This window comes from Sturnus vulgaris, chromosome 13 (genome assembly GCF_052056855.1).
Source record: "Sturnus vulgaris isolate bStuVul1 chromosome 13, bStuVul1.hap1, whole genome shotgun sequence".
NCBI classification, from domain to species: Eukaryota; Metazoa; Chordata; class Aves; order Passeriformes; family Sturnidae; genus Sturnus; species Sturnus vulgaris.
In genome coordinates this window covers 11,761,945-11,785,444 of record NC_142255.1, presented here as the reverse complement: position 1 = coordinate 11,785,444, position 23,500 = coordinate 11,761,945, and the positions used below count along the sequence as shown (strand labels likewise).

Genomic DNA, 23,500 nt, shown 5'->3' with positions numbered 1-23,500 from the left:
ATGACCAAATTACTTTCTTTCACCCCTGCCACCAAAGAACCCTTCAACCAGCAAAAGTGTTTCATTAATCAAGTATTCTGACACAAAGACCTCCCTTCATGGGAGGATTAGACTTGAAAGTGCCCTCGCCGTTGTCATAAAAACATCACCATCGGACTTCATTTCTCTGGCTCTATCCATGTGTCTATAAGCATCCATACTCGGTCTTTGCCAGCTGTCAGGTACAAGACCCTGACTTTTTCAGACTAATCATATAATAAGCAATTGTTTTCCAGTATCAGGTGTGACAGGGACAGACGTTTACAAGTGCACACAGATCTGTTTAGCCAGCTGCCTGTACAAACAAGTGTAACAAGTCACAGGTAATTGTTTACATGCGGTGTTTATTGCAAATTACTGTCACTTCATCAGGATGTTTGAGTGTTGTATACCAAAGCTCCAGTGGATTGTTTTCTAGCAAGGGTACACACTGGTTATGTGCTTTCCTAAGTGTCCCACCAACTAAGGAAACTGAAGTTTCATATTTAAAAGATTACTTACTCTACACATTTACTTCCATAGGCAGCAGTGCTGGTTTCCATTGGGTAAACAAGAGGTTACTTGTAAGTGCTCAAGGATCCATAACATTTATAAAAAGAAAATAATATTCTTTGTTATTAAACAAAATAATTTTTTTTTAAAAAACTCTGCTTCTTTGCACTCTTTTTAATTCAAGGAGTCTAAAATCTGTGAGACAGAACATCACTGTACCCATTTACCAGACAGGGGCAGGACAGGACAGAAATGAGATGAGGGAAAGACACATCAGTGTAGAGAATTAGTGTTGTTGGAATCCAACAGTGAGAGTCATAAATATTGAAATGCAAAGATATGAGGAGAGTGGTTGGGTTGTACCGATTTTTTTCTCCCTTCCCTTTCCTGCCCCATCTGCTTAAACTGATCACTGTACTGAACAAGGAGAAAAAGGGAAATAAGTTATCTTCAGGTTTATGTTCCTCTATAGTAAAAATTTTCCCAAAGCAAGATTCCAGGCAGAGCTGGCTTTATTTTTAATGTTAAGCTAGAAGCTCTAGTGAAAAATGCTTGAAATGCATTTCAGAATGAGCACGATACTTCCAGGGAGCATGGGGAGAAGAAGATGCATTTCTGGGAGACTAAACCTGCACTGGTGTTCCAAGAGCCCCATGAATCCTGTGGAATGCTCCAACATCTCAAGCACTATTCAACTCTGTTTTACTATTTTGGAAGAAGACATTTAAGAGCGAACTACAGGCGATAATAACAATTAAAAAGTTATACTGATGTACCTTAAAACCCCCATGCACCACCAGCACAGCCCCCAGGGAGCACAGCAGCTAAGCAGTAGTATGTTCATATGGCAACAAGCAATGTGCACCAGATTCATACACATCTACTCCCTCCACAAAAGTATTGCTTCAGAATAACTTAATCAGGTCTAAATTAAAGTGTTATCTATCTACAGAACGCCTTTCGTTCCATAAAACCTTGAAACATGCACAGAATTAAACTCCATCTCTGGGGGAGAGACCAACCATCTACCTAGCAATTTACAGCAACTTAACAAAAGCAGGAAGGGAGGATATATTACAGGCAAATACAGGATTCATTGCAGGAGGAGTGTAATTCTCAGTCCTTTTAGTTTCTCTCTGTTATCATTTCCCATTTGTGACAGAAGTAATAAAACTTCCTTCCTCCAACCTTTATTTAATTAAAGTGTAAGGTCTTTGGGGCAGTGAGCTTACTGTGTGTGCATATACAGCACCTAGCATGAGGAGGTCACGAATTCATCTCAGACCTTTAAATATTCCTCTAAATACAAAGCATTAACAATAATAAGAATAGGATATAATTTTCATTTAGAATACATGAGTCTTCTGTTTTAGATAATCACAAAGAATAAATTACATGCATCTCAGGGAATAATTAAATTAAGGGTTAAGGGAAAGTATTTCATACCAGAGACTTGTAACTGGTCTGTTCTGGTTTTTTACACCTAAGGACACTGCTGTCCACTTTTACAGCATTTACTCAAAATTCTTGTTTCCTATAACATTACAAAATAATGTCCCAAATGTCACAGGCCAGCTCATCAGTCAGTGTAGGGGTATGGTTTATTCTGAGGCAATTCATGTGATTACTGTTATAACATACCCAAATTAACCTTTTGCATGTGCAATAAACTGCAATTAGCAATCTGCAGACAAATGACAAGTTCCTTCGTTTCCTGTAATATGCAGCAATACACAAGCCAGATTTCCTATTGAATCCCATATTAACCTACATTCGGTGGCAGTGAAATCTCAGAGCACCGTGTCAGAATTTATCATCTTTCAGTGATGTTAGCTCCACCTCTTGACAGTTCTAGACAAGATGTTTATAAACAACTCATCCTTAATCTGACCAATTTCAGCTGAAAATGTTTATCATTTTTTCACCAGTTGTTCCAGCCACTTTGAATGCTTTTACTAAGGGATAGGCCGAGCTCTCAAAACAGTATGGTTGTGTTAATAAACGACAAGAAATAAAATGGAGATTGAGTAGTGAGTGGCTTTGTGATGTCTCTCTGAGCTGGTAGCAGGCTCAGGGGTAGGGAAGCTGCAGAAGTGCCTCTTTCCCTTGTGATGAAGAATGTCACATCAAAAAATACAAAACGGGAAGATGATGTTTCCACATGCACTTTCATCCACATAATTCCACACCTCTCCCTGTTACAGAATTCATTTGCAAAATATTTCTTTTAAAACAAAGATCTTCTGGGACAAGTTGTGAAAAGCAATTTTGCTGCAAACCAGAAAAAGTCTCGCACCTTTAACAGTCACCATCAGTCTGAAAATGTTGATACAGTACCATAAACCCGAACCAGTTCCTAGCAGCTTTACTAAAGTGCTTGTTTCCAGTATAATAAAACAAAAAAGATTTTTGTAATAGGCATCACATAACTGCACTTCCTTCATATGCCTTTGCTGGTAGTGTGACATGAGCAATGAGCGTGTGCATGCATACAGGGGATGAACTGCCTCATAAGAATGCAGTTTTGTTTAACATGAGTGATGGAAGGGAATTCAAAAAGCATAAAGATGCCTTTGTAATAAATCAGAACTAACCAGCCGGATCACCTGCCCATTTTAAGTCTCTCCACCAGGGTTGCGAGTGGTCTCCTTCAGTTATTGTTCCGCCCTGAGTCTCGCTCGTGAACCGGGGTGTATCTGAATTAAGTGGTGTTTAACAACTGTGCCAAAGAGATTTTAAAATGAAAATCCCTTCTGCCTCTCCTTTGCTCTCACACGACGTGTTTGGAGTTCATCCTCCCCGTCTGCTCCTGCCAGCAGCTCTCTTCTCTGCCTCTCTCAGTGGAGCGCTCCCGCTCCCGGCTGCGGGATTGGAGCTCTTTGTTACCATGGTCCGTGGGCCAGCTCTGCTCCTGCCATGCAGTGCTGGCGTCTCCAGGCTGCCACGCACCTACTGCACTCGTGGGCACTGTCTGTTCAACTGGGGCTGGATTAAAAAGGGGAAAAAAAAAAAGATTTATATCTGTATGTTTAGACTGAGCTAGATAACTCATAGATCTGTGAGGTACCTCATAACCTTGAGTCTTTTTTAATCAGTTTTAATCTCTGAAATAGTAAATTATAATTAAAATTTAATAAAACTTTAATCTCTCAAATAGTTAATTATAATTATGGTCATAAAACAAGTACAACCTTAGCTTCCTCTCTCCTGCATCCCTCACCTCCTACTCAGAGCTGCTACATGAAGAAAAAGAAAATAATTGTCCCTTTAATGGTACTTGTTTATAAACTCCTTTTCACAGAGACTATGTTTATATACAATGCCTAGGCAAAAACCAGGCACAAACACAAGACTCACAATAAACGAGTGAATAATACATCCCTGACCATAATTCCAGTGCTCTCCAACAAAAGAATATCTAATTCCTGTCACAGAATTGCCTTGTAGGTTGAAGTTCAGCATATAAATACACATGGGAAAAGATTAGATTTTAATTGATAAGTATTAATCATCATTCACTGCTGTCTCTGCAGGAAGCCTCGTGTTAAAACATCTAGTTAATATACGGTATAATGGATAACCTTGAGGCAGAAGCTCTTGCATCTGTCTCTATCCAAGAAAAAATGTCAACATAAGCCTTTGTTGTAGCAAAATACTCTGACATCTGAATGGAGTAGCTGCTGCTGGAAAATTGACTGCCCCCAGTGCAATCCTTCCTAACGCGGGTTCAGTGCTTAACCTAGAGATGAGGCCAAATTAAAAATCTTTATCTGTGCACACCTGTACTTAGGAATATTTGAAATCTGCTCTGGGTCAGAATGCTGTGTTTGTGGTGCATCTCCTCCTCTCTGAACAAACACATTTCTCATGTGATGCTCTCACTGCAACCACAAAGCATTAGCACTCACAAGAGCATCATTGAAGATACTCAGGCTGTTCATTGAGAACAAAGCCATTAATGATTAATACCATGGTTGGAGAAAATGTAGCAGTATTTCTTGGCAGCTGAAATGTGGCAATGTCTGTCCTACGTGCAAAAGACTCACAAATACCTTCAGCTCTTCTTACATAAAATCGTTCTTATTAACTCTGTGGGAAAGGGAATCAAACAAATCCCCCGAACTAAAGAGAAGGAGATTTTCACATGTAAAACTGGATATATACAATACATCTCTCTCTGACTGACCCAGCAGATGCAGAGATGCATTTACGTATCACAGGCATTACTGTCCCAGCAGATGCTATAAAGTTGTCACTGACACAGACGCTTACTGTCCCCACAGATCTGGATTTTGGGAGGGAATTTTCGTACCACAGACACTACTGTCCCTACAGAACCACATCTGCTGGCAGAGTTATTGTCTGACATACTCTTTTGCCTCCAGCAGATGTGAGAGACTGCCAGGACAGCAGGCATTTCTGTCACAGCAAATCTCCATCTACAGGGAATTAAACTGCAGCTTAAACTACTATACTCCTTGAGCCCTTAGAGTGGACAATACTGACGGGGAGGAAGCAACATAAAGCAACGAAAATGTAATGTTGGGCACCTAGAACATCACCATTAACTCTTCCTAAATATGGCTGTGTTTGGGGATATGTCAAGAGAAGAAAAAGAATTACTTGCACCTTCTTCCCATCCCCCCTTTAACAAGTGTTCCTTCAGAGAAACATTCAAAGGAAAAAGTGTCTGACAGCACTTTCATATAAGAGATCCAAAAGGGCAGAAGTCACTCATGACTACAAAGTTGACAACCTTAATGCCCTGTAACAGGGCCCAAGTGCTAGGTCATTTCCATCTTGCTTTTGAACTGAAAATTTTCTGAGTTTCTAAATTATTACCACCAGAAGATTTGATCCCCAATTCTAGAGGTGCAGAAATGAAGAGAAGGGCTTTGCTTTTAATCCCTTTAATTTGGGCCTTCATCTTTTGAGACTCTGCATGACCTCCTCTCAGACTCAGGGTCCAATGGCAGCAGCAGCCATGGGATGCTCTGCTCCTGTGCAGCTGTGCTGCCTAGCAGAAACTCTCCAGACATGAGGAAGAAAGTCCTGGGCCTGTGCTAAGACATGACTCTGGCTAGACTCGCCCTCTGGAGTGAACTCAGCCTAAGGCCCATACCAACACATGTACCTACATATAAATGATATGTATGGTATGTAAGCCTGGACTTGGGAGCTGTCTTGAGACTTTTTTTGCCTGAGTAGATGCATCCTTTATGATTTGGTACCAGAAAGAAAAACCCTCTCCTGGTAATCTGCAGTAATGTAAACCCCTGCTTGAACACACACCATCTAACTTTGGAATTCCCCTGTGAGAAGTCTGGGCATTTATCTTTATCTGAAGCATCAAGAGCTGTCCATTGGCAAAGGCAGGACACACAAATTCCCAGGGTAATAATCTGATACAGCACAGCAAAACCTATATCCTTGGAGCAGATTGTGGGAAAGCATCAAGATTTTGGTTGCTCTGCCAAAGCAAACAAGATGTTTCAAGCCCCATCATCTGCTCTGCAGTTCACACCCTTCCAGTGCTATCTTTTTCAGATGCCATGCCACACTGGTTAGTGGCAATGCTGTTGTCATGTGTGACTCATTCCATTTTACTGGAAATTAGAAAACCACATGCTGCACTGAAGAACTGCTTATTTATGCAGTCATATAATTCCAGAGAGAACTCCTCCTGCCATTATTTGTACACAGATTATTTCAGAATTTTGGAAACGCACGTTTTTACCAGGGTTCATCCAGAGGACAGATTAATCAACAGCACATTGCTCTTTCCAGGGTCTGTTGTGCCCTTCATACTTCCCAGTATGCCCCCCTGGAAATGCAAATGGCATTTTAGAACAGAGCACCTTCGTCATTACAGGATGTGTGGGAAGCAAAACAGAGCACAGGGAGCAGTGGAATTGGAGGTGCCTCAGCAGAAGAGTCTGTCACTTATTTATTTCAGCTCTAGGCAGGTGAATTTCATCCACAAGGAACAACACAATAACACTTTATAAAGCTTCCTCAAATATTTCCTGAACACATCACAATGCTACATTTAGTGATTAATGCTCAGTATGAGTGAGATGAACTGGCATATTCAGGACAACAAAAAATTGCAAAGATGTCAACAGTGCATTCTTCCTGTGGATTAAGAATTACTGGATAAAAACATTAATGCTTTTAACCAACATTTTATGGTGACAACAAATCAAACTGGATAATTTTGAGTTCTGAAGCACAGGTCTGGAATTATACATGATTCAAAGAACAATTTCCTATATTATGAGTTTTTCTAGTCTATATAAAAATTGATGTTGCTAAAGCAGCAGCACTAGGATCAAAAGTTGGATTTGACTGTGTGTTGACAGGCAAAGGTTCTAGAAATTCCTAAACTAAGAGATTGCATTGCCTTTTACAGGTAGAGATAAACTCAGTCTTATCTTTAGATGAAGAAACTGTTAAGAAGTTTCAGGCACCAGACATTTATGAAGAAAGAAAATAGAAATGTGAGCCATTCTTTTTTAAAGGTTAGCATAGCTTAAACATTCCTGAAAATATTTATTATCATAACAGACTAGACCTGCTGAAATGTTCTCACTTAGCATTTTGTCTTTGACATTCTCAGAAATTCTGTTCACTTCATCAAATTGTTGCCATGAAAAGCAGAATTTAGCAACAAAAACGAAAAGACACAAAGTAGTTAAAGGCCATTTGGAAAAAGACATTTGCTTTTAATGTTACTGACTACCCCTCAGGACCCAGATTAGAGTTCTGTTACGTTTTAAAGCTTTGCTTTCAAGCTTGTTGGAAGTGTCAGACAATTAAATAGATCTCCATTTTAATTTCCAATCTAGCAATATGGAACAGCTGCCATAACTTTGTGCAACGTAGCAAATTCAACATCCTCATCCTTCAAATGACAATCATCAAGAAGGGACTCTGAAAAAAGCATAACATGCTTCCATTTTTACTGCCTTTTAGTAACTCCCAGTCAAAACTGTACTTCAGGTAAAGAATCCAAATTGTACTTTTGTAAAGAACCTCAATTGTACTTTTAACTTGCAGCATCTACACCAGGAAGCAAAGGTCTTGGGTGAAAGTTGATGGGATTTCTGGAATCTAGAATTTTCTAGATATTTCTAGAATATCAACCAGTGAGCTGGAGGTTTGTCCACATCTTTCTGACTTGCACATCACCATCAGTGTTAAAGGCTCTCCAGTCAGGATTTTCCCCACAGCTGTAGTGGGAAGTTGTAATGGAACAAGTCCCAGTTCAGCCTCACCAAATCTGCCTTGTCAAAGCCCCCCAGTTTCTACAGCTCTGGCAGCTGGAGTGAGAGCATGAACTGAAGTGTGTCATCCTCATGCTTTTCCTGCTTCCTAGCAGAAAGAAAATGTTGACAGGAAGATGGAAATAACAATTCTCAAGGTCCTTGTTTTTGTTTTTTTCAGACCATGTTAACTCAAGAGGGAGAACTGAATCCAGAGGGAAAGCACTTTGAGAGTCAGATGAAAATCCTTAGCACTGGGCCCCAGTCTGGGACTGTCTAGACCAGGACCAAGGCAGTTCAGGCACAGTGAAGGGAACTGGTGTGTTTGGGACATGGTACATGTCTAAGCACAAACCCGTGTTACATGTAGCTTGAGAAGGAGAATCTCTTTAGAGTACTGAAGCATGGCTATGTTGGTCCTATCCCAAGAACAATGACCCATCTAACTCCCATTCTGTATTCATTCATAGATTATATACTGTGTGCACTTAGGTAAAGCTGCTTCCCACTCCTCTACTTAATTCCCAATAGAAAACTCAGAGGAGTTTTGGGACCTATCACCACACATGGTGCTGTCACCAGTGCACCCAGTAAGAAGAAACAGAAACATTCAGGGTCCAGAGATCCTGTTGCTCCGGGATGGGTTATTTGTTTCTATAAAAAGAAAACACAATTTAAGTGTCTCTGGCATGTCTGATTTCAATTGCTAAATTAGCATCTCTGTTCTCGTTTCTGCAGTACTTCTCTGCTACTGAGTTTGTGGTTTCTTGCCTTCCACACGATACAACCAGCTTCCGACCCTGAGATTTCCTCCCTTCAATCTACATTTCTCATGAAACTCAATCTCCGAGCATGAAACCAACTCTCACTAATCTGTTTTCTGTTATCAGTATACTCACAGGTATATTTATAAATTAGGGAGGACACACATGTGGGTAGTATGCATGTCTCTCACTTGAGTTTGCCTCTAGCAGTTGCCATGTAACCACAAAAAGCAGAACAGAAATATTAAGCTCAGCATTTTCCAAATGGGCTCCAGCTTTGGATGCTTACTTGATACCATTCACTTCCAGTCAATAAAAATTATTTCGTCACAAAATCAGATTTTATTCCACCTTTTACACAGTCAACTTAGATCTCAAGGGAGCAGGTTAAGAACAGATAACACAGAAAGGCAAACAGGGCAGGTTAACTACATTTCACCTCTGTCCTGAAGTGGTTGGACATGGCTGCCTGGGACTGGAAGCAGGCTGTAAGATTGTGTGATCACCTTTAACACCTATGTCTATCACTCTGCATTTTCTTTCATTAATAGAGATAAGTATTACTTTGAGAAAAAAAAATGGCGTAGAAAAGTAAATATAAAACAAGCTGCAATAAAGTGGAACCAGAGATGGTTCATTTAGAGATGGAAGTTTTCTGATTTGGAGGTTTGGCCACGACAATGCCCAAGCCTTCCTCCACACACAGGACAACTACAGCTCCCTGCACTCAGTGGGGATCTGTTTGACCTGACAGACACAGATCTCATCTGCACAGCTCCTCTGGGATCACTAATTCTGCTCCTGGCAAGGGCCAAGAACTGATCATTCCTTACTCTCACTGCAATTCCTGCCAGTGCAGCTCGTGGACACTGGTGGCACAAACACATTAACTTCACCTGGCAATAAGCAGTTCTCTCTCAGCCTGAGTGCATGCCAAGAACAGCCTAATCTGCTCAAGAAATTATAAGCCATGCAGCTATTTGCACTGAAACCCCTGCAGAAACAGCCCTCCCCCACTTCCTTCTCTGCTAGCTTGCTCTAACAGCAGGCAGACATAAGTGAAAGGGAAAACAATGAGAAAGGAAACTTGGGAGGGACAGGTTAGAAGCAGAAGGAAGAAGCAAAAGGTCTGACTCTGCAGACCGTATTCATGATGAAAAGCATTTGCACAAATAACCTAATTGCATTCTGTGGGACTGCCGGGCTGAGTAAAAGTGCTGCAAGTGCAAGCAACAATTGCAGAGGCAGGAAACAAGTAGGAAAAGAAAGAAAAAGGAAGCCTCACATGAATCAGACACCTGCACAGAGGAGAGAAGTCTCACACACCCCAGGAAAAACAAATCAACCAAAACACTCACTGCCTTTGAGTTACTGCAGAAATATTTATAGCGCCTTTCCCGACCTCTGCCTTGCTTCCTGGCAGGCAACACCACAGAAAGAATCTTTACCACTGGCATGCCCTTCTTCTGCCAAACAAGAAACCTTCCCAGAGCTCTGAAAAGGCAGGAAGAGATACCAGACAGGCTGCAGGAATGGTCTGGTCTTCACCTGGGGAAGGATGAGTGTCAACCCAGGCACACACTCACAGGAGGGAGCGTGGGCATCTCTTCCTGTGTGATGAACTGGGGGAACAGCATTGATTTTGTATTGATGACACTCAGAAAGGAGTAACAGAGGAGCAAAGGAAGTGAGGGGTTCCAACAAAAACCCTCATCTTTTCTAAATGGTCACTCATTTCCTTTGCCTACAAACCATGATGAGGCACTGAAGACAATGTGATGTCCAGTAACTGAATTGCTCCTTTTCCAGTGAGCTCTTTCAGGAACTCTCAAGACACCTTCTATGACAGAGCAATTCTAAATTTATAAAACATTAAAATAATGCATTTATTTATCAAAAGCTTTTCTCCTAAAATGAAACACTAGAGAGCAATTGAATCATTCCAATGAAGATATGCATTTGAATTCTCCGGGCTCACACTAATTGGCACTTTTCAAAATGTTTCCAGTTAGGTTTGTCCATAAGTATAAAAAGGAGATCAAAATATGTCTCTCTGAGATGGGCTGATGTTTGTGAAACAAAACTATCAAATCAGGGAAACCAGGGACTAAATTCAAAGCAATGATGGTATGAGATCATACATTAAAGATGACAGGATCTTTCAAAATCACCTCAAACATGAAGCACTTGCAGTACTAAGTCACAAACTTATCTGAAAAACACAGACTACCACCTACTGGCAATTATTCATATATGTTATTTACATACTGATAAGTGACAACAATGCGTGCACATTTGATGTGCATGAACTTTGCTGGAACAAAGCTCATGCTTCATCTTTACAATTACTAGACCTGAAGGAAAATATTCCTGTGGATGTAGTTCCCACAGCATGTGACTAGTTTTTGCTTTCTTTTCAATAAGAACTTAAACCAGAATAGCTGTTTAGTGAAACACTTCCCATTTAAGGTGGTTGTTTTTGCCAGTAATGTAATATGGGGTTTTTTGGCTCATCCATAAGTTGGTAACATGGTCCCACCAGGCTTACAGACCTTCCCATGTCACACCCACTGTCCTGGAAATGGGGCATAAATTGGTACAGTGGTGGTATGGGACCAGGGAGGAAAACTGGGGCAAGTGCTGCTCTTGGATACAACCACTCTTCTGCCCCAGTCACACAGAAGCCTGGGAAAAGGAGGACCATGGCTGGATTGAGGAACTAACACGAAGGAAAGAGAACACTCTGAAACAACTTTTCCTCAGGTGATTCCCTGCCTTTTGCTGCAGTTCTCACCTTCCTGCCCTAAGGTTCACAGTAACCACAGAAACATCCTTGAGGTAAAAGTGCTGTGATTTATATGCCAGAAAGAAGTGTTAGTTAAAGGTGTGCACATCACACACATCATCCTGGCTGAGCTGGGCTGACATTTTTCACCTCCATGCTCTCAGTGGAGACCTGCATGATTGCTGAGGTGGTGCTTTTGTGGATGATGCCAAATTTTGGACATCATTCAGAATGTACTGTTGATGCTGGGACTATGTCAATGTGCAGCCTGACTGAGCCCTCACCTCACCAAAAAGAAGCTGTGCCAGGAAAGCCTGACCCCACTGAGTCACGCTCTGCCTGCTGTGCGCTTGATCTCAGTCCTGCTGCTGTCATTTCTTGCATGAGATCAGCTTCCAGAGAGCATTTTGGGACGTGGGTGGCAATGTCAGAAACACTGGCTGGCCCTGATGTAAAGGCTCCCTGAAGGCCAAAGATGGAGATTGAGAAGAATTGTCCCTGCAGTTCTAAGGGCACCTGCCCACACGACACCAAGTTAAACCCCAGACAATGTCTACTCAAAAGTCAAACCAGCAACAGGAGAAGCTCATTGCCAGCTGTTGCAGCTCTGCACGAAAACCACCTTTTCAGTATCTTATAAATAAATCATTCTATCCAATGTCATTCTTGGTATATAAATAAATTAACATTTCAAAATTAATAAACTTTATACATTTACAATTAATATAATTTATAGTTGAATTAGATTTTTTAAACGTGTATTGATTTTCAAAATTTTTTTTCTGTTAGCTGAATCCAAATTATACACCAGGTTTCCGCTGGCAAGTATCAGACTAGCTCAAGACAGGCCTTCAGATATGCTGTGCTAATGCCTGACACTCAGAACAGACACTTTTCGTTCTCTTCAATATATGCATTGCAAGTAGTATTTTAATTTGGCTCCCAATTCAGAAGGCTGGAATGAGCTCGTGAGTCATTTTTACAAGTTGACTCACATGCTACAAAACTGAAGAATTTGGTGCAGGGAAAAAGAAAAAGCAGAGGGTGAGTTTGTGGATTTCTGCACATCCCTGTCGTGGGGAAAAGGGTGAGTTTGTCCCTAGCACCCAGCTGCAGCAGCACAGGGGTTCAGCAAGTGCATTGCTCAGATGAGGCTTTTTCATCTGTAACTGTTGAAGGAAGGATGCTCTTGGGAGGCTTTTGTTTCACAAAAGCTGTGATCAAGAGATTATATAAAGTATTATAATTTTGAGATCCTTTTCCTTTTGGATAAGGGACCAGTCCCAGCATCACAGGATGCCTGATTTCAGGGTGTTTCAGTGATTGCATTTTAGCAGTTCCATTTCAAGACTGGGCAGCATAGAGACAACAGAGAGAGGGCTCCTCCTCTCCCTTAGATGCCAACCCTGCATCTCCAATCTCAAACTGGAGACAGAGTTGGATTAAGTCCTTTTCTCCCTGCACATCCCCAAGGAAATGTTCCACAGCTCCCACTACACCCATGTGAAAACCCTGATGTCTTCTGCCTGCATGGCTTGTGTAACCTCAGAGCCTCAAACCATTTGCATGGGTGCAAGGGATGGGAATTCAGCCAGAACAAGGCAAGTAGAATCAAACCTATCCTTCTTTTTGCTATGTTACCTCAAAAAGTGGTAAACCTCATATCTATTCACTGAAGCAAGGAAGTGTGAACTGCAATACACAGAAACTGCAAGAAAATCCTTTTCCTAATACTGAGGAAAAGGCTTTTTGACCTGTCACTTTCCCTGTCATGACCACAATTTAACATTTTTCTTTCCTTATCCTTACAGGAATCTATACAATACACAAATGAAAGGCAAATTCAGAGAAGGCAGAAAATGCCTGGGTGTTTTTCATTGTCCTGAGGACAAATGCCAGAGCCCTTCTGGGACATTCAGAACATCTAGTCACTGTATCTTATTCAAGGGAAAAGCCATCTGTCAACAAACTAATCACTGGACAGATTCAGAGACAAGTGAAAATAAAAAGCCAATACAAACATGCAGATGAGGTTCCAGTCAGCAACTAGCCACAGAAAACAAACAAATCCCATCCACAAAGCCTGGCATTTGGGTCCAGCCATTTTTCACTGAAGTCAGAACTGGGGAGGGAATAATGCAAAGTGATCTTCAAACAGGAACTTTCAAATCAATCAATATGACTGTGGAAAGATGGGCATGAACCAAACCTGGATCCATACTTTACCTACATAAAGCCAGTAACAGCAACAGAACAGAGTATGAACATAACAACTGAGCTCCCACCACGTTATTAACAGTATTAAAAGCCCTACTACTTAATATTTAAACATTCAATAATACTGAGCAATTTGAGTCTAAGCTCATGGCTGACTGCAGCCTTCATTTTTGATCAGAAACACACTACCCCAAGGGAAGGGCTCCAAGTGACTAATGTTCCTAGTGGCCAGGATTCTATCACGAGTGAAAAGTGAAGCATCTGCCCCATGTGTGGGCCCAACTCATATTTTTTTCATTATTATCTTCTATGACAAGAGACTTGATGATATGTGGACTGAGATCTTTGCCAGTCTTCCTCTTGAAAAATGAAAGCCCTCTCCTGGGTCACCACAAGTATACTTTCCTCAAGCACAAAGGCATGAAGAACACTCTGCAAAGAAGCTCCTTGATGTTAAGGCCCTGTTGTGCCCTTTATTTTCTAAGCCTCACTTCAGGATGTGCATGCAAATGGCAAAAGGACATCAATTGTTTTGATCCTGCACCAAGTTTGCTCTCATATTGGTGAAAAAGATTGAACAGCAGAGGAAAATTGAGATATTTCAGAACATTAGCATGTGCCGTGTTAAATAAACAACTGAATTAGACTTCAGTTTCAGCAACATGAAACATGAAAGAAGTTCAGCTTAGCACTAGCTGAAATCAACCTGAAGGAGCCCAAACTTCTGAGAGCTAAAATCATAATTGCTTCCTTAAAGGCATCACTTGAATAAAATTAAATGCATTTCTCCAAAAGCTTCACTAGCATAGCAACTGATTGGCCCTTGAGGATTCCTATAGATACTTGTCATTCAGCACGAAATCAGGTCAGCAGCTAAAATTAAACACCCACCTCTCCCCTGCACCGCATGTGGAGTCATCGCTTTTAGTATTGCTCAGCCTCTGCCTCCCCAAATGAGTTCATTCTTACCACAAGCTTAAAGGCTGTCTTATCAAGGAGCACTGATGGATACAGTCATTCCTGCTCCGAGATGAAACTGTTGGGAATCAGGCTGCCAGTCCCTTTGACTCCATCTGCATTGATTAGCTCTCGGGCAGCCTGCCAAGGCTCTGTGCTGCCTCTTACCCTCGCCACTGTTAATCTGCCTCTGCGAGGCCTGCAAGCCCTACATAAACTGCAATTTCTCTTCATTAGTGTGATTCTGCCTGCATGAATCTGATAACATATGGGATATTATCATAAAACACCCTATTTCACCAATTCATTTTCTCCTTTATGAAGATTATGAATGTACTGCAAGTGCATAGGCAGGATAGAACAGAGGAGTCTACTGTACAGTTTAGCTTTGATTCAGTTTCTAAAATGCAGATAGCCTTCCTTTTAAATCCACATTTCCCAATAATCCCGTGCTAATATATTATAAAAACTGCTGACTCTCTCTCCCTGATTTTCTCTAGTTCATTATGGCTGATCCACACTCCGTGTCACTTGCCTGGATCGAGACTTTAACGATGAACAGAGCTAGCAGATGCCACACAATGGAAAAAATGGGAGCTACAGTAACTGTTTAGTCAACCCTAATCACTGCCACAGTCTGACTAAGCATGAACATGAAACATGATCACAGTTTGACTACGGATTATGTAATTTCAAACATATGCTCTATGCCCCCTCACTTCCTGCGTGTTTCAGATAACACCAGTCTGCTGGAACGGGCAGTTTCTGCACAGCTGAATGAGCACTTTGTCTGGGAATGACACAGATCCAGGTAGGTTCCTACCTGCTTCTGAGATTTATTAATTAGCACGTGTTCCCATTTAATGAAGTCTGCGTGCCCTCTGCTGGTACATGCATGCACTCCTAGGAACATCAGCATTCATAAATGGAATAGTCTTACAAAGAGAGCTGCTGCTGCTCCTTGGACAACATGTGTTGCCTGTCCTGGTGTGCTTACATGTGCAGTATAGAATAAAATTAAATTAAGATCCCTTTTTATTCTAAACAAAACAGATGTTTTGCCCTTAAAACAGTTAGGTTGGTTTATGCCTCTGTTTTGAGGGCATTTTCTGCTAACAGGTACCATTCCAATTGCACAGTGTATGTCTCCTGCAGAGGAGATTCTGTATGCACTGATGCCTCAAGGAGTGGGTCTGAGGGGATGTTGCAGAGGACAGAGAACACAGAAGCCTGCAGCAGCCACAGACTTGTCCTGATCTGCCATGAAGAAAAAAAATAATTCAGCTTTCCAGGATTAATCCATTAGAAAATGCTACACTAACTCCTGGCTAATCTGTATCAATTACTGAGTACAGACACATGCAGTAAAGGTCATTGTAATAAGCAGTTCACTCCTTAAATTGCTTCCACTGCCAAACCCAGACAAGATTGCCAGGGATCATTGCTAGGAGATCATTAGCTTAACTCATCTGACAACCTCTTCTGCAGACTCCTCTAACTCTTTATACTGCCAAACAACAGCAACAGCAGAACCTCCAAGACTATGGAATGGCTCTTTTTCTCAAGGAAACAAGCAAAAACCACAGGAGGCAGGGTGAAAGTGGCATCAGATGAAGATAAATATGCCGATATCCTACCAGCTGGTGCCAGTGCCCAGAGAGGTGCTGGCAGTTCGTTTCAGCTGGATGGTTCCGGGAGAAATGGGACATACCCATGCACCATTCATATATGGTAGTAGAGCAGAGGGGAAAAAGAAAACATCTCCCCATACCCTAAACCATGAAAAATCCTATGAAAAAATCTTAAGAAAAAATATTTTTGTGCCTCATTAATGGCAATTAAAACATTAACAACAAGGAAAAAGTAAACAGCTGAGTGCATGGCTGAGTTCCTGCCCTGGGAAGTGTCAGCACATCTGCTCCTGGCAGTGCCCAGCAGCACTGGCACAGGTAGCACTGTGAGACTGTCACAAGGGTTAACCACTGCATATCAAAGAAAAGGTGCAGGCATGAACGTCACTGAAAACTGCCTGGCTCAGGGCATATGAAAAGCTGTGTAAATTTTAAATGCTGCTCATGTACAAGACCCAGCACTGAGTGTGGACCAGTGACCTGTGCCAGGAAGGTTTGCCTTGGAGAGGAAGTTATTGCTTAGATACATATCAAGGACTCCTCTCTATTCTTTCCTTTCCTTTTAAACTGAGCAGTAGCTATTGCACAAATGTGTGAGTACAGACCAGTCTATCTGCTGCAGGAGACAGAAATGTCAAACAGGCTGTCAGGAATAGGAATCAGAGTTATATTCAGTCCTGCCTAGATGAAAGCACAGCACAAAAATTACCTGCGGTGGCATCTTCTCTAGCTTTCTGTAATTTCACTTTATTATTAAACTCCATTCTCACTGAGGTCTCATCCAGACTAGAAGAGGTCACAACCAAACATGGAAGCAAACACAGCATTAAACCCAATTTTATGCCCAATGTACTGCTATTTCAGCTCTGTTAAAGTACTGTGATCTGCCTGAGAAAGGAGGGGAGCCAAGAGACAGGTGTAGGCAGATATTTTTCAAAAGTGCTAAAAAGCATGAGTTTCAAAGCAGAACACAGCTGGAAAGGAGAGAGGAGGCTCATTAACCCACAGGTACTAATACATTTTGAAACATGACCCATTTTACAGAGTCAGAGTACAGAAAATGTCCACACTGTGGTTCTAATAAAGCCTGTGACAGTAATAATGGACACTGAACAGGTACAAGAAGCTGAATGTGTAGGTGAGCAGGAGATGGAGCCAGGCCAAACTTCCTGCCATAAACACACACACACATGTTATTTTTCCAAATCTAGACACAAGCTTATTTATTTCTATTTCAAGGATGTACACATTGTACTAGAGACACATTCTCAATAACAAGTATCTGTCCCTATATGGTCAAACTACCTCCCTACAGCTACTCCTGCTGGCTGGCAATGCCTCTGTTAGAGCTGTGCTGGCAGCTCCCCACAGCAACAAACCAAACTGCACAAACAACTCATTTATGGCTAAAAATCTCATTCTGGTTGTATGTTCTCATTCAGTATTTGGTTGGACTGGAAGACGAGATCATCTCACTTTCCTCCTTCTACTAAGAAGATACAAAAGAGTCACAAGAGCTAGGAAACTGACTCTATTTTTACATACATTTTTATATTTTTTCTAAAATATATTTATATGTATAAAAATTATGGCCAGATGGGAAAATTCTGCCTGACTCCACGAACTCTTAAATAAATAAATAAATAAATAAATAAATAAATTTATATATATATAAATGGTTGTCTTCCATCAGAAACAAGATGCTGGTCCAGGCAGACCTGTGGCAGTCCCAGTGCAGCTGGGCTGGTGGAGCAGAGGGCTGTGAGCAGCCTCAGTCTCTGCCTTTGTTCCCACACTGCCTGCAGGCACAGCTGCTTGCCCTGCTGAAAGGGGCCTTTCCCACTGGGTGTTTGCAGCATAACTGTCAGACCAGGTTTCTGAACCAAACAGGTCAGCTGCCAGAGCCAGGGCATTAATTTTCCCATCTGGCCAGGATTAAGAACATGTTAGGGGGGTTTCCTGAATTCCTCCTACCACAACCTGAACTCCTACCTCCTACTCCACCCTTTGAAGCTGGGTGCAAAGGAAGAGGAAGGAAAGGAAATAACATCTTTAGAATGAGATTAGGTAATAAATATCAGAAACATGATTACAACTTCCAGGCTGTGAGGTCATTAGCAAAGATCTTCAAAGAATAAGATGTTGAGGTGCATTTATGCAGAAGACTGAGCAGGATGGTATTGGGAGCCCAAGAGGCCTTTCTAGTTTGTGGCCACCTTAGCTCCTCATTATTAATGCTCTACTCTGCCTAGTAATGGATGAACAGTAAGATCTTGGCCAATAGAAATAACCACACTTCAGCTTTAAAGCAGGAAGATACTTATCACTTTTCTGGATCTAGTTCACATCTGGGCATTCAACTCTTAAGATTAATGTTCAAAAGGTTGTCTGCCAGGTCTATCTTCATTTCTCCTACCTGTCTTGATCAAGGAACAAAGACTTCTATAAGACTGGATTTTATTCTCTTAGTGAGAAAAAGAATTATAGAAAAAAGTTCTTCATTTCCTGTGAACAGATCTAGCTCACTTTAGTGTCTTAATCCCAAGATTACAGTGACTTAAAGCTTGGCAGTTGTTACTGCATGTATCCTCACTACCAACAAGCAGCAGCAACCACAGCATCCACTGCAGAATCAAAGCAAGGAAAAGGTTGCTCTCATTGGTATTTTTAAAAAAGGAAATAGACTGTTTCAAGATTTTAAGAGCAATTTCTGTATGCAGAGAGATCTTAAAGTTGAAATGAACTGGGAGTACTCACTAACAGAGACCCATTGATAAGCCCAGAGAATGAAGTCCTGTTCCCATCCAAAGAGCAGATACCCTGCACAGTACAAGTTCTCCCACTTCCACCTCACTCTTGCTCTGACGTCATGTCTAGAATTGAGAAGGTTGCTCAGTCTCCACAGCCATTCAATCATACTATTCTTGGAATTACATTTGTGCCTTCAGGCCTCAACCAATTCAAGATTCAGTTGTATGAAGCATTCATAAAACAAGACAGTCCCTGCCCCAAAGAGCTCTCCATATAAATAGCACTTTCTGAAAGCCAAGAGCTCAGAGTGAAGCTTTGCATTTCTGTATCAGCCCATCCACAAGGATGCTAATTACTGCCAGGATAACTCTGGGTTTATGACGTGAAAATCTTGTCCACTGGGAATCAAGGCTCATATCCAGCAAAGCAGCCATCAGATGATAGTAACTATTTTTAGGCTACTTCTGACCTTTCAGAAAGTAAGGACTCTTCAAAAGATGATTAAAATACTATGTGAATTATGCAGAGAGTTGAATAGTCTGAAGAAAATGAAACTTCATTTAGTCTTGCATAACGCCTTTGGTAACACGGTTAGATTCTTTTGGCCCACAACAGTCAGAATTTCCACTGAAGTGTCAGGATGGAAGTTGGGCTGGTTATTGAGTAATAGAGAAGGCTTTCTTATTTGTGCAAACCTCCTAACCTTCAAGAGAACAAAGATTAATCAACAACATTGAAGAGGATGCTGTCATGAGATCCAGTCATAAGATTTGTAGGGACTCCTGCAAGGGTTGCAATCCTTAAAAGTGTTTTAGAATAAAATCTGAGAGATGGGAGCACATACAGAAAACATTTTCAAAATAAAATCCAACACAGTTATTAATGATGGAATCAAGGAAGTTCTACCATTCAGCAAAGATCTGAAGAGTTCCAGTGCATGAAGAAGATACTGTGAAGTAGAAAGAAATGAAGAGGCAGTCACCTGGTTCTGAGTTTGGTATCTAAAGGACCCACTGGCTTTCAAATAAAGTACTCCTCATCTTGAAAATTATTTCTGAAATCATTGCCAGTGCACCTTTACACTTGCCTCTTGTGCTTCAGGCTATTTTGGTGCCAATACGGAAGTGACATAAAGGGACATCTCTGCACTTTAATGCAAGGGATTCACAGCTGTGTGGCCAAAACAAGCATCCACAAATACCTGCAGCTGGTGTGATTCCAAAACATCAGGGGCAAGATTTCCAAAACTTCGAGATTGCTGACCTCACCTTACTCAACACAGATTTGAGCAAGCTCTTGAAAATGGCCTCCCAGGTTATTTGGGAGCATTTGAAAAGAGGTGGGCTCTGTTGTTCACATGCTGTCTTTGCCTGATGCCACATGGAGCTGCTTGTGACAACTGCAGCTAAAGAGAACTTAGCAAAACCTCCTAATTAAAGATGAGTTTCTGAAATTCCTCAATAAGAAAAGAAACTCCCTCTCCTGGCTTGTCACACAAGGCAGCCTGAGATAGGGCAGAGGCAACTTTTCAGATCACCTTTTTCTGAGCTGCAAAATGCCTTTAACTGTAGTTTACAGTCAAGTGCTTAACACTACCTAGAGGTGGTCAGCACTGACAAGCTGAGGAGCTGGGCAAGTACCAAGGCTCATGATAGAAGATCTCCACTCACCTCCCTACAAAATTATTTTTTACCTGCCAGGCAAAATCCTCAATCATCTGAGTGTTGAAACATCTGAGGCTTTGCTGTGAGACCTCTCAAAACAAGAGACAAAAGGAACAATCATAAAAGCAATCATAAAAATGAAGCAGCTGAACTTAAAGAGAGGGATTAGCTGTCTGGATTACCTGAAGTGAGAAAGAGAACCAGGGAAAGCTGGAAGCAGTTGGGCTTGGCTTGTACAGCTGATTGAAGAGCAGGCTCCTGATGAGGAACCAATGGAAGCAGTCACAGGACTAAAAGGCTGGGCTAGATGCAGCAGAAATGCTGCTCCAGCTGGCCCCTGCTGCAGCAAGAGCAGGTAGGTCCAGCCCTGCACGTTGTCTGAAAGCAGCACAAGCAGATGAGCCAAAGCCTAAAAGTCCTGGTTTCTAAAGTATCCTCAATAAAAATGAACGTGGCTTAGGAAAGGATGGTAAAGGCAAGCAAGTGGTCTGTGTGGAATGTTTGCTGAGTTTTCCATGGGCTGTCAGCAGCTCTTTGAGCACTTCAGAGCAGCCATAAAAACAAAAAACAACAAGAAAAAAAAAGGGAGGAAACCAAAAACCAGAGGCCAAGCTGAAGGCAAAGCAGTGAGGGCTGAGCACAACAGCCTGCAAAGGGCGCCCCTGAGTAGCTGCAAATCACAAAAAACGAAGTGTGAAGAATCAAGACTTGACTTTGCAGGATCCCGTGGCTGGGGACACGAAGGTGTGCAGGGAGGAAGGGAAGCAGAAGCCAGGCTCTGTGCCAGTGCAGATAACCAAGGGGACTAGAGGAAGGAAACCACAAAGCTCTGCAGTAAACACAGGGATTAGGAGAGGGGGTAGATGAACCACTCAGACAAAATAACTGACCCAAAACTCTCTTCTCAAAACTCAGATAAGACGTATGTTTTAAAAATATAAAGTGCTTTCCTCTCCTCCTACTTCCTATATATATATATGTATTTTTTAAAAAAATTTTTTTAACACTTTCTGGTTTTGGCCAGGAATGGGTGAGAAAGTGCCAGGATACTGCTAGAAAATCTGTCTGTTCTCACAGTGTTTCTGGACCAATCAGGAGTAGGAGGGAGCTGGACTCCCAAGAGAGAGTCTGTTTCCATTTAATTTCCAGGCCAGTTTTGCAGACTTACAAGGTTAGGGTAAGGTGCCAGACTTCTGGGTGCTGCTGAAAAAAAACCCTTGAGCCCTTGGAAACTTTTCTTCTCAGCAGTCAGGAGAAATATTGTAAACACAAAGCAAAGAGATTTGAGGAAACAATGATGTCACAATAGGAAACATTGAAGTTTAAGCCTCCCATGCCACCATAACCAGCTCTTTTATTCTTTCCAAGGCTAGGTCTCTATTTTGTAAGAAAAGTTATATAAGCCTATTTAAAGCATTAAGTTAAAGACATCTCCTGAATTGCACAGTAGAGAGACTAAATACAAATCACTTCAATAATTGTTTAGTGTTTCTTCCACTTCTGTAATTTACACTTAAAAAAAAACAGGAAAAAAAACCCCAAAACAAATGGAGAAACATTTATCATTGTGAGTAGGGAGATGTAGGTAACATCTGGTTAAAATGCCAGAGGATGCCAGAGGGTTTGCCTGGCAAGGGGCCCTTGCACTTACTTGCTAGAATTCCCTGGGGTAGCTGGGGGTGTTTTGGAGAGGCCAGAGAGGAAAAATGTTCAGGGGCTGACGAGTGAAAGGCAGGAAGAGCCTCCCTGAGAGCGAGCAGGAGCAAAAGCAAAGCCTGGTGGGAGCTGCTGGCGTAGGTGTAACTTGTCAGAGCCTTGGCTTTTCCCCTCCTCCCGTGGCAGCACAGCCTGAATCAGGGTGTCCTGACTTTCAGCTCAGTCAGGCTCTGCTCTGGCTGCTCCACAGAACAGCCTGGAAAACGCCTCAAGAGCCTTGTGATGATTCTCGGTGTCACTGAGCAAACTGTGCTGAACCTGCCACTCCAAGGGCTCCTGGAGTCACAGGAATTTGTCTGGCTTTTCCTTAGCACTTCCCTGGGGTTAAATTCTCAGTCCTTTTGAATGTATTTGTTTTCTTTCAGCATACCAAAGAAACCACCCATTTAAAAATATTTGCTTTAAAAAAACCCTCAACCCATCCATTTTCAAAGACAAATCATATTTTCTTGAATTCTGGGGAGGGAAGAAGGAAGGATCCATACTTTAGATTTTGAAAGAAAAAGTCAGCTAGATGCAATTTAGACATTTACTTTCAGATTTTTATTCTATTGAAAGGAAGTTACTTCAGCCCAACTCTTTCTCTGCTGCCAGCACCACTTTCAGTCCAGAGGAAGCTACACCTATCCCCACTCTCTGTTTACATAACTGGCACATCCAAAGCAGAAGGATTGCAGCAAAATGTCCCATACCAAGCACAGAGCTAGCAAGGGACAGAAAAACAGGATATAAAAACAGCTGCTTGACTTAAGGCAAGTGATGGCCACACATGACACATAAAACCCAAATCTTGAGAACTCCAAAATACTTCTCAGCAAAAGAAAATTCAAAATAAGCTCACACTGACCTTATCAAAAGATATTGGATAGGAATAGTTGTCATCTCTCCTAATATTGTTTCTAGAGCATATCTAAGAAACAAATATCACACTTCCCACCTCTGACTCCAGCAAATACAGGAATTTCTGAATTCAATTTCATGTTTCAGAGACCTTCCAAGAATTCTTGTTAACAGAAGAAATTTCTTTGAAGATACAAGCAGACCTAACAGATGTTCACATTTACACCTGCTTTCCTCACTTTCCTCCCTACATGCATTTTTTCTCATGTTTATTTAGGAATTCTTCCCCCTTCCAACCCTCAGTTAAGACAAGCATCCAGAACTTCCAGTGGTCCAGTGGGTCTTACAAAGCCTCTCTGGAGAAATCTTCCTTTTGAAG

General features: G+C 41.6%; 1 long non-coding RNA gene across 1 annotated transcript; it reads right to left on the bottom strand.

Annotated features, from left to right (window-relative positions):
* Positions 1-370: 370 nt before the first annotated feature.
* On the bottom strand, positions 371-22,342 carry LOC148222243 (uncharacterized). Its single transcript, XR_015806522.1, has 2 exons — positions 22,217-22,342; positions 371-3,516 (listed from the first exon to the last, which is right to left on the bottom strand). It is a non-coding gene; the product is annotated as an uncharacterized LOC148222243 (long non-coding RNA).
* Between the last annotated feature and the right edge of the window lie 1,158 nt (positions 22,343-23,500).